General features: G+C 32.8%; 1 protein-coding gene and 1 long non-coding RNA gene across 4 annotated transcripts in view; both read left to right on the top strand.

The window, feature by feature from the left end:
* Nucleotides 1-13826, top strand: part of DPH6 (diphthamine biosynthesis 6) — a 450913-nt gene that overhangs the window by 342774 nt on the left and 94313 nt on the right. The gene's annotated exons all lie outside the window — the stretch shown is intronic.
* Nucleotides 1-13826, top strand: part of LOC134760258 (uncharacterized) — a 49652-nt gene that overhangs the window by 3741 nt on the left and 32085 nt on the right. For 2 of the 3 annotated variants that reach the window (XR_010137444.1, XR_010137445.1), the window contains exon 2: nucleotides 258-508. This is a non-coding gene — a long non-coding RNA (uncharacterized LOC134760258). Of the gene's footprint in view, nucleotides 1-257; nucleotides 9423-13826 lie in introns of those variants that run through there. The other variant, XR_010137443.1, reaches the window with a different exon arrangement.

Below are 13826 nucleotides of genomic sequence, written 5' to 3'. Positions count from 1 at the left end.
CTCCAAGTTCCAGTGCACTTGTCGTTAAAATAGGTATAATAATAGTGCCAACAGTGGATTTGTGAGAATCAAATGAAATTATGCTCTGGCTCTAAACTCTGTATAATAGATATTTTGTATACATCTAATCCCCAGAATAACCTACCAAAGTAGATATTATCACCATTTGTCCAGTTAAGTAAGAACTCGGGAAATAGCTTGAATGAAGAGAGTAGTGTTTTCTTATTTCAGTCCTTAATTTCCCTTTCCTGTTTCAGGTTGGAGAAGTCCTGTATCTTACTGGGCAAATTGCCCTGGTACCTTGCACAATGAAATTTGTTCATGGTGGAATACAAACAAAAGCTACTCTGTCCTTAAGCCGTACCCTGAAAATCCTGGAAGCTGCACACAGAAGCACCAGACTTCAGCACACTTTCATGGTTCACTGTTATGAAATGTTATGTTAATGAACAGCCAGCTCACTGCCATTGCTCTGGATACCTGGCAGAACTTAAAGACCTATTAAAAGGTACCTACAGTATCTATTTTATTTCTAGCCTACCAAAGAGCAATTTATGAAAAGGTTTTATTCAGACAATATCAAGTCTCAGTGCACTTCATAAGGGTTTGAACTAAATCTGGAATAATAAGGTTTGATTGAGCTGTTATGTTCTGCCTCGTAATTGGCTGTGCACAATTGAGAAAGAAAATTACTTGATAGAAACTTATAGTCATCACTAATTTTATCTTAATTCCCCAATGCAATAAGTTAAGAGTTCTTTACAAGCAGCTTAAAGTTTTTAGAAACTGTTGAAATATACTATTTAAAAATATTTCTGCCCATGTATCACATTATGCTTTCTGGTGAGGGAGGTAATTTTTCTGATATTTTATTCACTTGGGCTAAGATTCATCTTATTTCTCCAAGAACATTTAAAAAGGACCACATTTTTTCCATTCTTCTAAAATAGTAACTGAGTTTTTGTTTTCTAATATGATATCTGTGCCCTGGTGTGGGGTTGGAACTTTTAGTTATCCCACAGATATCAAAAGTAGTTTCTGAAATATATTGACTTTAGATTATGCCATAATTTATACTATCACATCATTGGAAAGTAAGACTTTTAAGTTAAACAATTGAGTAAGCTGACGATTAGAATATAGAAGGAACAAGTATCTGTTCTTTGCTGAGGTTAAGAACTACATTGGCAATACCATCATTATTTGCAGATAATATTATCTACCTAGTAAACCCATGAGACATGAACTATGAGAAAAATTAATATGAGTTAAATAAGATTGCTAAGTAAAAAGGAAATATAACGAAAATCTTTTACCTTCTAACTATCAGCAGTAACCAACTTAAAAAATCTAATGGGGGAAAAAGACCATGTGCACAGTAGCATGAAAACTATTAAGAAATTTCAGGACTGCTCTAAAGAAAACTATAAATCTTTCTGGGAGTATGACACTTTTAAAAAGTGAAAAGATATACCTTGTTTCTGATTTAAAATAATTTAAAGATACCTGTTTTCTACAATTTTATTTTTAAAATAAATTTAATTTTATTAGAATCAAGTCTCCCATGGAATACACTTAACAAAATGGTTCTGAAGTGTATATAAAAAAGAATAAAGCTGGCAAAAATAGCCTGAAAGTTTTTGCCAAAAGAAGAAATAAGAGGGGTATGGGGAAAGAGAAGAGGAAGAATAAGAAAGTCTTACACCGCCAAATATTAAAATATATTGTAAAGATACAATTAAAATCATGTAGCACTGGCATAGTAACAGATAAGAATCAGTGGCTCAAACACGACATTTCTCTAAATTATGTGCTTTCACATTTGTGGAACTGCTAGTGTCTCTTTTGATCAGAAGGGAAGATGAGGTCATGCTGCCTCTTGCAGATTTGGCAAACCTTTTTTGGAGTTAGTACCCTGGTTTTCCTGAATGAGCCTTCTAGATGCTGCACCTGCTAACAGGTGGAGTTTGCAAGCAGTCAGCTCTAGCTGCCTCTTAATTTAATTATGACACTTGTGGTTTTAATGAATCTGATTGTGTCTAAGGCTTGCTTGCATATCTGAGAGTCTTTTCCCATAACTCCTGGGGTCTATGGAATTCTTCTAAATGTTGCTTTCTTCAACTGATAGAGAAAATACTTTCTGAATTTGTGCTTTATTTTATTTTTGCTGTGGCTGACACATTTGAAATTGAGTTATTTCACAGAATCTCCCCCGCCACCACCTCCAGGGACTTCGTTTGGTATTCAATGTAAGCTAAAAATAAAATGATATAAAATTTCAAATTATTTAAGCTAAACTTAAGTTTTACTATAAACATATTTATTCATAATGTATTTCTTCTCACTTATCCACAGATGTGGATCCCAATTTAACATGAGTTTCACCAGTAAACAGTTTATAGAATATTTTCAGTGAGGCTAGTAGGCAAAACAAGTTCTGGTCATCATAACAGAGCTTGAAAAATAAAGGTAATTTCTAGGCATGCCAACTATACTCATCTTATAACTAAATGTATTACAAATTCCCACATCAAAAAGAAAATTTGAGAATTCCAGTTGTGGTATTTAATTTCCAGTTTAGTTAATGTCAAGTTAGGCACTACTTACAGTAATTTGCTACAGAATCATCATCTGTCATTATTTTAAGAAAATACATTTATAGCTAAGAAGAAAATTAGTTTGGGAAAGATCATTTTGCGCAGTTGAAATCTATAGAGTGTATTACAAGTTATAAAGAATGTATCTAATTTTGCTTTAAAAACAACTTGCTATTAGATGTTAAATTATCATTTTATAATTTTCTATGAAGTGAAAGAAAAGTGTTTTTAATTTAATTACCCCTGCCTAAAGGATATTCTCATGGGGATGATTATTATAGTAATAATAGAGTGTATTCTTATTGGAATGATTAGTATAGTAACCAAAACATATCATAATAAGCCATTGTACTCTTTCCAGGAATCTTTTGGTTCTTTGGTTTTCTTTGGAGGTGCTAAGTGAGTACAGGACTGACACAATGTTATTCAACATGCAGATACTTTTTAGGATCATAATGTTGGTTGTTTTTACTAATTCAGGTCGGGCTTGATGGCTCATGCCTTTAATTCCAGCACTTTGGGAGGCCAGGGGGGAGGATCCCTTGAGCCCAGGAGTTCGAGACCGGCCCTGGCAACATAGCAAGACCCTGTCTCTACAAAAAAAATCAAAAAATTAGCTGGGCATGGTGGCACACACCTGTAGGCCCTTCTACTTAGGAGGCTGAGGTGGGAGGATCACTTGAGCCTAGGAGGTCACAGCTGCAATGAGCTATGATCGCACCTCTGCATTCTAGCCTGGGCAACAGAGTGAGAATCTATCTTAAAAAAAAAGCTTTACTAAATTGAGTTTCAAATTAAGTATTATCTTGTGTTTCTCCTTTTTCCATATCTTTTTAATGGCAGTGTCATATGATATGATGGTTTTATGAGTTGTTATGCCTCATTCATCAGAGTGATCAATGGGGAAAGGAGGCTTATGGTTGTAGTCCATTTGTATTGGATAGGACAGATGGCATTATTGATAAATGGAACTATTCCAAATATTTATTGTATAAGAATATTACAAGGACTCTGAATTCTGAATTTTAATACCTTTAGTTTCTAAAGTAATTGGCAAATAAAGTATTTAGTTACCATGTATCCATTTAATCATATCAGTGTGTGAATTTAGCATTAATTATCTTTCAGTTAATATGTGATGGGTATTTCTCTTTCAAGGCTTTGTGGTTACTTATCTGAATTCTGACTAAGCTATCACTTTGGTCTTGAGTATTTTAAAGTTAAAAACAATATTTGGAGCAGACACTTACTAAGTTCAAGATAGGATCTCAGAAGTGACAGAAGCAAAGATTCCACAGCATTTCCCCTGCATTATCACCTTTGTCCTGTAGGAGGCAGAGAGGGAAAGAGCAGTCTTAGGTCTCTTTACATTTGCCTCTTTCATAAGTTTCTACTCTCAATAGATTTCCTAAAATTATGTTCTAATATAACTGTGGACATAAGGACATAATGATGTGATTCAGGTTCCAATTAAATTTTATTTTCTCCATTTGGAATTCAGTCATTTGAAGAAGGGTTAATGCTGGTTGTAGTATCCTTAACGTACCAGCCTCCAAAATCTTTGGCATCATTCCAAAATCATATTCACACTAGTAAAAATAAACAAAATCCAGAGGACTTCACTTTTTATCATATATATTTTTGTATTGTTTAAATGCATACTAAAAGCATATAGCCATGCCTTATTTTTGCAATCACAAAGTTACGAATGATAGTTTTAGTCATTCTAAAACTTCTATTACCATTGCTTTATTTCTCAAATACTACCAAATCTGTTACTGAAGTCTGGCACGTGTTTAAAGACTGCTAGGAGCTCTCTGATAGTACCTCAAGGTGGCTTGCTATTTTATTTAGAAAGCAATATAAATTATTTAATGGTAGTGACCACTTTTTCCAAACCAAGAATCAATACATATTGCCCGACAGTGGGATTATTTTTTAAATTGTGGATTTGTTATTGTGAAAATATTACAAAGGTTAGAAACTAAAGGTTTTTACATGTAGTTATAAATTTATTACCTTCATTAATGACTGACACCACTCAATTCTCAGTATTTATTCTAGCACACTGTCTTGCACATAGCAAAAACTCAATGTTGATTGCTATATTGAGAAATAAAACAGAGTGGTGTACATCCAAAAAGACAATTGGAAATATAAAAATTTAGTTATATGCTTTCAAAATAGTAGTGTAATCCCACTAATCAAATAGAAACTTTATACTAAATTTTGATAAGATCAATCTTTTTAAAGGATTCTTATAAAAATAGGCTATGTAAATTATATTGAAAGAGTAAGTTGGCCAAGCTTTATTTAATTTAAAATATCTTATAGTGTTCAATGGGCCAAGAGGATAAAGTAAGTTAGACCTATGTAAACATATCCCATTCAAGATAGACTCTACTGTATGATTTAGGTCAAAATAACAGCAGTTGTGTTCCTACTGCCCTGGCAAGTACAAATGGACAAAATACACCCTGATAACTCCAGCTACCTTCAAAACTCTAGGACTACTTCAATGATTAAAATGGCATAGAGAATATTCTGATAGAACTCTCAGGACCAATAATAAACCAACAAAAAGACCAGCATTCATTGAATTGGTATGGAATTTGAAATATTTTACATGTATTTTGTTTTTTTAAAAAATCAAAGTCTAGGTAATATAAAAGACGTGTATTTTGTGGTTAATAAAGCCTTTTATGTCCTTTATTTATGGAATCACATATATGAGTGCTTTCCAATAGAATTCTGGAAGAATTTTTACTCTGAACTTTGTATCTACACTTGCAGCCCTTAACCTTCCCTGATCTTTTCTCAATTTCTCACTGTCCGTGTTTCTCTCTTCCTTTGTCTCTCTTCCTTCTGTATTCACTTATACATTGAGAGACAGCAAAATGCAGACAGACACAAACACAGCTATTACTTTGAATAACCAAACAAGAAAACTTCCTCACAGGCAACTCTTCAATGTGGTTATGTTGTGGTTGTTTTAGGAAGATTTCATTTCTCCCCTATTATTTTAAATTTTGTATGTTGGGAGAGACTATGTTATATCACTTCTTTGACGGAGAAAAGAAAAAGTCTCTAGAACGCAGGAGTTTGATTACATTTATAGTGATTCAATTACTCCTTTTACTGTATTTTGCTAGAGGTTTTTCTCATGAAAGTTCTTATCCAGAGTTTTGGGCATAACCCATCTTGTCCCCTCAAAAAAGATCATACGTTCCTAAAAATAAGACATGAAAACTACATCTCAGCATTTAATTTGTGTTCTTAGAATTATATATGGCCTCCAACATTTTTTTAGACAAACTAAGAATGTTAAAATTGCATTTCAGATAACCAAGTCCTGGGTGAAAGCAAATTTTCTTTATATTTTAAGGGCACTAGAATATGTATCCAACTAATCTTCTTTAAAGATGTCATATGCTTACAGGGGAAATAATAAGAGGACGCCCAATAATAAATTTCTAAATTTAGCCCTGAGTTATTTGGACTTTGCTTTAATCAAATTTATCTGAAACAAATTTTTTTCCAAGCCTTAATTTCTGAAGACAGGATGATGGTAATTGATCACGCTGCTGAATAATTTTGGCATATTAAGGCAGTGTATAAGCTGACATTCTTTAACAAAAGCAGCCTGTCAACTATGGTGCACTTAAGTACAGGAAAGATTGATGTTTGCCAAATGTAAAATCAGAGAGAAGAAAAAATATTTTCAAGTTTAAAGGATTGCTAACAATGAAAGAGAAAAATAAATAAAAATTTAGATGTACGATATTGTTGTACCTTGTCAAGGAAGTGTTAATTGAAAACAGGCCTCCTTTTAAAACATAATATAAGATCTCCACCAAAAGACTACTCAAGAGTCTGACAATTAATGAAAAAGTAGAATTTTAAAGGTACAAAGTGATGGCTGACATTAACAAAAATTGTGCTGTTACATTATCAAAATGCTATGCCCTAGATTGCATTGTCAATGCTTTCCTACAGATTAATTAATATAATTGGTTATGTTATTCACAGAAAGCTGAGTTTTGAAAAATATCAGTATGAAATCATGTGATTCATAAATTTAATCATAAATTTAATAGCTAAAATACTCCATCATAATTTTAACAGCTAAAATATGCAGGTTGCTGTTTATGCTGCATATCAGGTTTATGACATTTATTTGGTAGCTATATATTGTTTTGAATTTGCAATAATTTGAGTTATTAAAATGCAGTTTACTTATGATCCACGTTGAGAACATACGGTACATTCATATGACTAGGTAGCATTGGATCTTTCATCTCAGAGTGGTATGTTTCATTTGTAGTGACTGTAATGAGAATATTTAACGTGGGTCAAATGGGGAATAGTGGCACCCTGGAAGTGCTTATAAATAAATTTCTTTTTTTTGAATATATCATTCCATAGTGTAATTGAAAAAGATTACCACTCCTTGTTTAAAGATGTTATATTGTTTTATTTGTGAATCCAATGAAATGTTTGGCAGAAAAGAACACAAATTGCTCAGATGAATTTTAGAAAATAAGACATCTGAATCAAGCAGTAAGACATTTTAAATACATGAGATACTATTAACAGTGTTTACCTACAGAAAATAAGATATTTATATCTATATCTATATCTATATATAACTTTTAAAAACTATTAATGTTTCCTTTTTATTCCCATGATGGAAAGTGAAGGAAAATTATATTTACTTGCCCACAGACATGGGAAAGAAATACCTGGCAGAGCTATGTACCACAACAGATTTTTTTAGACTCCTTTTTCCCTGAAGCAATCTTTTTATTTGAGCACTGTAAGTGATTTTCCATCTTTCTCACTGAAGTGCTCAGGTATATTAGCGCCTCTCTCCTTCTCGGGACATTGACTCTGTTAAAAGCAAGAGAAAATACGTTATTTCTGTGTGCTGGTTGTGTCTCCTCTCATGTTTAAAAAATAATAATAATTGCTGAACAAGATCAGCCTGCATACAAAAACTGACCTGTCACTGAATGACCAGCTACTGAAAACCCATTTAAAAATTATATTTGATTGAATGGTATCACCTGATCTTAGAGAAAGATGCTGTACAAAAGAATGCTAGTGTCAATAAAATTCATTGAGCTCTAAATGATATTCTGAAACTGCTTTAGAGCTAAAACATATCCAGTGACTGCTCAGGGCTAGTTTACACTGTCTTGGAAGAATATGATAAGTTGGGTCAATGTTGCAGGTGTAATAGGCTAAAATAATACAACATTTTCTAATACAGTTGCAGGCTTCTCCCCTAAGTGGAAATTTATTTATGTTGAGCACATTCTAGATTGGAAGCTTGTTTTGAACATTCCAATAAATACAGCAATTACTTCAGGAAACACAGAACTTGTTGCTTCCTCTAAGAATTATTAAAGAAGGTGAGGCCTTCTATTTGGTAAACTCTCTGTGGTAACATGAAAGTTCTGCTGTATAGCCACCATCCTTGATCTTCTCAATACCATTAGAAGTGAATTAATACAGTTACTATTTATTGTTTATGCATGATGAAGGCCTTTCAAACGTGCCTAGAAAACAGCCACTATATTGTAAATAGCAGAGACAGTCTACATCAATATCTGGAATGAGGCAAGAATGCACAGAATTCTATATTTTAAGATTATATATAGATAGATTATATCTATAATTTAAGATTATTCTGGAAGTTCTAGACAATTCAGTACTGCAATGAACTTATAAAAGATGTGCTACAAAAAAGGAAAGAAAATTCTCATTTTCAGGAAATATATCATCAGGGCTTATTCACCCTATTTCAGAAGAATATGCTAAGTTGAGATAATGGGAATGGACTGACATAACAGACTTTTTCTAGTACAGTTTCAGGCTCCTACCTTACATAAATGTATAGTTACGTTGAACACATTTCAACATAGAAAAACCCAAATGGATCAACTAAAAAAACCACTTGTACTGAAAAGAATTAGTTAAAATGGCAGGATAGAAAATATATAATATATTTTAAATTTTTAAATACATCACTATCTTGATTTGGGGGTGGGAAAGAAGAAAAATAAATTTGTGGTAATAATCTCAATTATCAAATACCCGGTAATATCCTGAATAAGAATTGCACAAGACTCTTGTCTGGAAGGAATTATAAAACTTTATTGAGCAACATGCAAAAAGACAAATAAATGTCAAGAATTATGCTTCTAAATGGGAATATTGTAAAGATAGCAATTAATGTACAGGTATGCCTTTAGTATATCAGGCAAAATCCTAGTGGTATTATTTTAAAAACATGAAATAACTTTTTAAATGGTCAGGATTCAGAATAGCAAAAGATAATTTTTAAAACATTATAAAGGGGAATAGAATTGATTAAATATGAAAATATGTTCTTGCACTACAATATTTAGAGTGGTATGGTACTACTGCACCTAGAATCCATACAAAGATCAATTGAATGGAACAGATAAACATAAAACTAACCCCAGTATTTCTATGAACCAAATATGACTAGGAATATTCCAATAATAGAGATAGGGTAGATTATCCGGTGAAGGATAATGTAAGATTTTGCTAGAATTTGGGGAGAAAAAAAGAATGATACAATGAAATTCAGACATCAAGTATAATTTTTGCAGAATTTTAAATTAAATATAAATACTCATAAAATAGAAAAAATATGAAAATATTTATACAGTATGAGCCTAGTCAGGTAAAATATGTGTGTATACATATGCACATGGAAAATCAACTGGTAAGTATTATACCAAAATGACAGAAATGGTAAAAAAAAAAAAAAAAAGAGGGAAATTATTGGTATAATTGCAGGTGATTTTAGTTTTCTTTTTTATATATTTTTATAATTTACAACTTTGTTCTTTAATTATAATATATTCCACAATTAGAAAAATAAGTTATTCTCTTTGGTCCTTAAAGCAATCATCATGTTATCCAAGTACATACCAAATATTAAGTATTTTTTACATAAAACAATTGCAGACTTGCTTCAAGATGATACAATTTTGTCATTTTTATTTTTATTATTTTTTTCTTTTTTTAATCCATGAACAGAGGCATGGATGTTGTTATTTTTAATCTACAAAATAGGAAGGCTTTCCTTTTCTTCTTCCTTTATGATATATAATTAGAATGAGAACTGGAAGCAGGGAGCACACAGCAATATTCACCATTGTCTTTCCAACACCTGGCACAATGCCTAACATATAGTAGGCATGCAGCAAATATTTGACTAAAGAAATAACTAATTAATTAATATAAAACTAGCCAATTTTCAAAGAATACTGATGAAATGATTCTTTCAAATAATCTTTTTTAATGTCAGTCTTTTTTTAGGATACAATCCAACAAAGGAGTTTCAATGCTAGTATCTAATGTAGACCAATTCAAAATGTTCCTGCTTTTATTTGTAGACCACTTCTCTAGACACAGTACAGTGCAAAAAGCAAGATGTGAAAAGACCAAAGAAATATCTCACCACCTTCCATTTTGCCAGAATTCCATTTTGCCCCAGAATTCTGTAATCTTCCTGGGAAATTTTTGTTTGGAAAACAAATCTCCCTTAAGTTATAACACCACCTATTGTTCCAAACCCTCTCTCTCTCATCTTCTTTCTTTCTCTGTCTTCCCTAGAATCTCTGGGCATTTGGCTTGCAGTTGGAGAACCCAAGCCAATTTCTTTTGAGGAGGTTTATTTCTTATTATTATTTCTTATTTATTTCTTATTTTTTTGGAGGAGGCCACAGTGACTTCCTCCATGGGAAAAGAGAGACCACTATACTGTATCTCTACCTTGGAGAGCACAACTTTTAATTCTTAGAGAGCCATTTTGCATTAATAGAAACACCCTGGGATCTGCACTGTAATGACATCACAATTTTGGATGCTCTCTAAGCCCTGGTGGCCTCATCTTGAGAGGTGTATTTTTTTTTCTTTCTTCCATTACATATGCACTCTCCTATTGCTTTCCAGGACAACAGTATTGCCCTGTTCTGTTCAGAGAGGTACTTTTCCCACCAAAAGCCATTTTGTCTTGTGTTGTAGTCAAATATCCCCATTCTTTTTTTTTCTGACATAAACAATCTCTAGATAAAAACTTGATAATCTGTCATCTTTGATTTACATTTTAAAATAGCATGATATGAAAAAGAATCATTCTAGAAGTCAAGATATTTGGATTCTTGTCCTTACTGTTTTTCTCTCAGCCAGATGTTAAAATGCATAGCAGTTAAATGAACTGTAGTCTCAATTTTTCTTAAGAAATATCTTAATATCTTCTACCTCTAACAATCTTTGATTATTTCATTAATTTTTTGCTCAATCAATGGCATTTACTGAATTCTTAATTTCCTAGTACTGTGTAAGGTATTTATTTGGGGTACACAAATGACTGAGATTCTCTTCTATTATACAAGATTCATTGCTTTTTTCATGAAACTGTGAGGGAGACAATTATTTTATAACTGAAATGTTTAATCTTGATTTCTGACTGAGCTTCTTAGGGACTTTTTAAACTAGAGCATTAAGTTTCATGATATCATTCTGTCAAGAAGACAACAAATTGGCTGGGCGTGGTGGCTCACGCCTGTAATCCCAGCACTTCGGGAGGCTGAAGTGGGTGGATCACCTGAGGTCAGAAGTTAGCCTAGCCAACTTGGTAAAACCCCATCTCTCCTAAAAATACAAAAATTAGCTGGGCATTGTGGCGGGTGCCTGTAGTCCCAGCTACTCAGGAGGCTAAGGCAGGAGAATCACTTCAACCTGGGAGGTGGAGGTTGGAGTGAGCTGAGATTGCGCCACTGCACTCCAGCTTGGGCAACAAAAGCGAATGAAACTCCATCTCAAAAAAAAAAGAAGAAGAAGAAGACAACAAATTATTTTTTAAATGATTCCTGTACTTAAAAGTATTTGAAGTGTTACTATTTATAGGAATGCATTTATACTTTTATAATCACATCCTGGCTGTACTTATAGTAAGACGCTACCTATATTCATCTTGTAAGAATCACTTTTGATCAAGCAACTTTCTTGCATGATGATTTTTCAGATAAAGACTTTTGGGCCTGTTATGCTATTACTTTCAAAACATACGAAGATACACCTTTGGTGTCTTTTAAGAAAAACTTAGTACATTTCCTATTTGTTCACCAGTTGAAATTGCTTTTAAAGGAAAGAATAGCCAGATTGCTTTCCAAGATGAATAGTACTGTCTTACACTTGACTGGAAGAGTAGAATAAATGAATAATTTTGTATGCAAGTTTCTTGGTTTACTTACAACTTTCTGCTAAGACTCCAGAGACCTTTAAGCAAGGATTCCACCAATTACATTTGTTGTCTGTATGTGTATATATTTTTTCCAGAAAGCATATGTTAGTAGGGCTATTAAGCAATTAGCTTCATGCATATAGATAGTTCATTTTGCACCAAACCATATGATGTGATTGGAATTTATAGAAAACCATCTTTCTTGCCAGAAATTGAGGCAAGTTAATTCTCTAGTTTGGAGAAGTATGGTCTTATGACTGCAATCTGTAGCCTTAAAAATTAGAAGCCTAGTATTCTTTATTTGATAGCTTAGAAAAAAATGAATAAAATATAAAAGTTTTGTTTTTATTAAATGGAAAAATTAGAAAAAAAAAAAAACAACTAGAGTACCTGGATCATATTGCATACTCACTAAATGTTTGTTAAATTGCAATAAAATAAAGCCAGCAGGGATTGAGATTAGTTTTGCTTGTTGTTTTTCTTTTTTTTATATAAAATATGTGCCATGAGGTCTTATGTCCTAGTCACATTTGGCTCTGAGCATTCTAGTCGTCTATGCAAAAAGGGAAATGCAACCAGTGACAAAATCTGTAATGTCCATGAGATAAAAACAAACTGGCTGCTCAGTAGAAGCCCAGCTATTCCTAGGGACTTAATAACTATTTCCAGAATGAATGTATGGTGCTGAAATCTCAGAAAAAAATTCCCCTGTTTGCATTTTTAGGAGGGCACTTGACTCTTCACCATCTTTACTCTTCACTCAGAGCATTATGTGGGCATTATTTCTCAGACCAATGCCCAAGAGTAGTTCAGGAAAATTGCTTTTATGGGGGTGAAACAAAACAACTGCCTGATGATGTGACTTAATTCAAAAAACTTTCTGAAATACCTAGAAACCCTAAAGCAGTAGATAGAGTGTATTTCAGGCATGTATACATATTCCATGTGTAAAATAAGATTCATTGCCACCCTTTGAAGCTCTAGTTGCACTTTACAAAAGAAGTCTGTTACTGTCTTGTCTCATTTTTATAGCACTCATATCCCTGGCCACAGCCATTAATCAGATTTTTTTTTTCTCTTTTGGGGAGGCAGGGGATTATACTAAAAAGCCATGGAATGTCTACTACAAAATGTAAAATTCTACATGATTGGCCTTTTCTAAATATTAAGCAAAAGTAGTAAATCAAGATGATCATATTAACATATTTTAACAGAAATATCCACATGAAAGGCAATGTTGACATTCTTTATGAAGGCTGCTTTTTCCCTTTACTGCTGCCATTTTTATTGTGGATTTCCCTGTTCGGCACTTAGTTCCAATTTTTTAAATGATCCATTTCAACAGTAGACAGCAATATTCTTCCAGTCATATGAGTTTTTGGTTTCATTGTATTATATTAAAGATTACAAAGCTCTACTGTGAATTTGTGTGCTAACATACCTTGTATTTTACAGGACTGTGTTCACAAGAATTATTATGACTGGGTCTAGAATTCTTTGTTTGGATCTTTGAAGTGAAAGTCCAATGCAATTTAACCCTCAGTAGTAACTAAGCTATAAGTTCATCGCATATTTCAAAAAAATTAAAAGCATGAAAATAATGTATAATTTATTCAAGAATCCCAAAAATTGTTGGATTTAAAAAGGTATCCATTTAAAGATGGTAATAGTTTTGAGTAACAATCACTTTACTTGAATATAGTTTCCCAGAACTCTGCTTATAACTTGGTTGCTTGGAGTTATAAATTAAAGTCCATTCAGTGGATACTTATGTGCCAATGCTATCCCCACCCTGAAGGAACTTTCTTGCTGGTGGTGTGGAAAAAAAGACAAGGACACAAATAACTTGGCAAACCTCTTTTCAACACATTGTCAAGTGCCTTATAAAGCAAGCTCAAATGTGGCAGAAAGCCACCATCGAATTTCAGAATCAAAGAATTCAT

Source organism: Pongo abelii, chromosome 16 (genome assembly GCF_028885655.2).
Source record: "Pongo abelii isolate AG06213 chromosome 16, NHGRI_mPonAbe1-v2.0_pri, whole genome shotgun sequence".
Classification (NCBI taxonomy): Eukaryota; Metazoa; Chordata; class Mammalia; order Primates; family Hominidae; genus Pongo; species Pongo abelii.
Note: the sequence above shows the minus strand (reverse complement) of the source record. Positions and strands in the feature narration are given on the sequence as shown.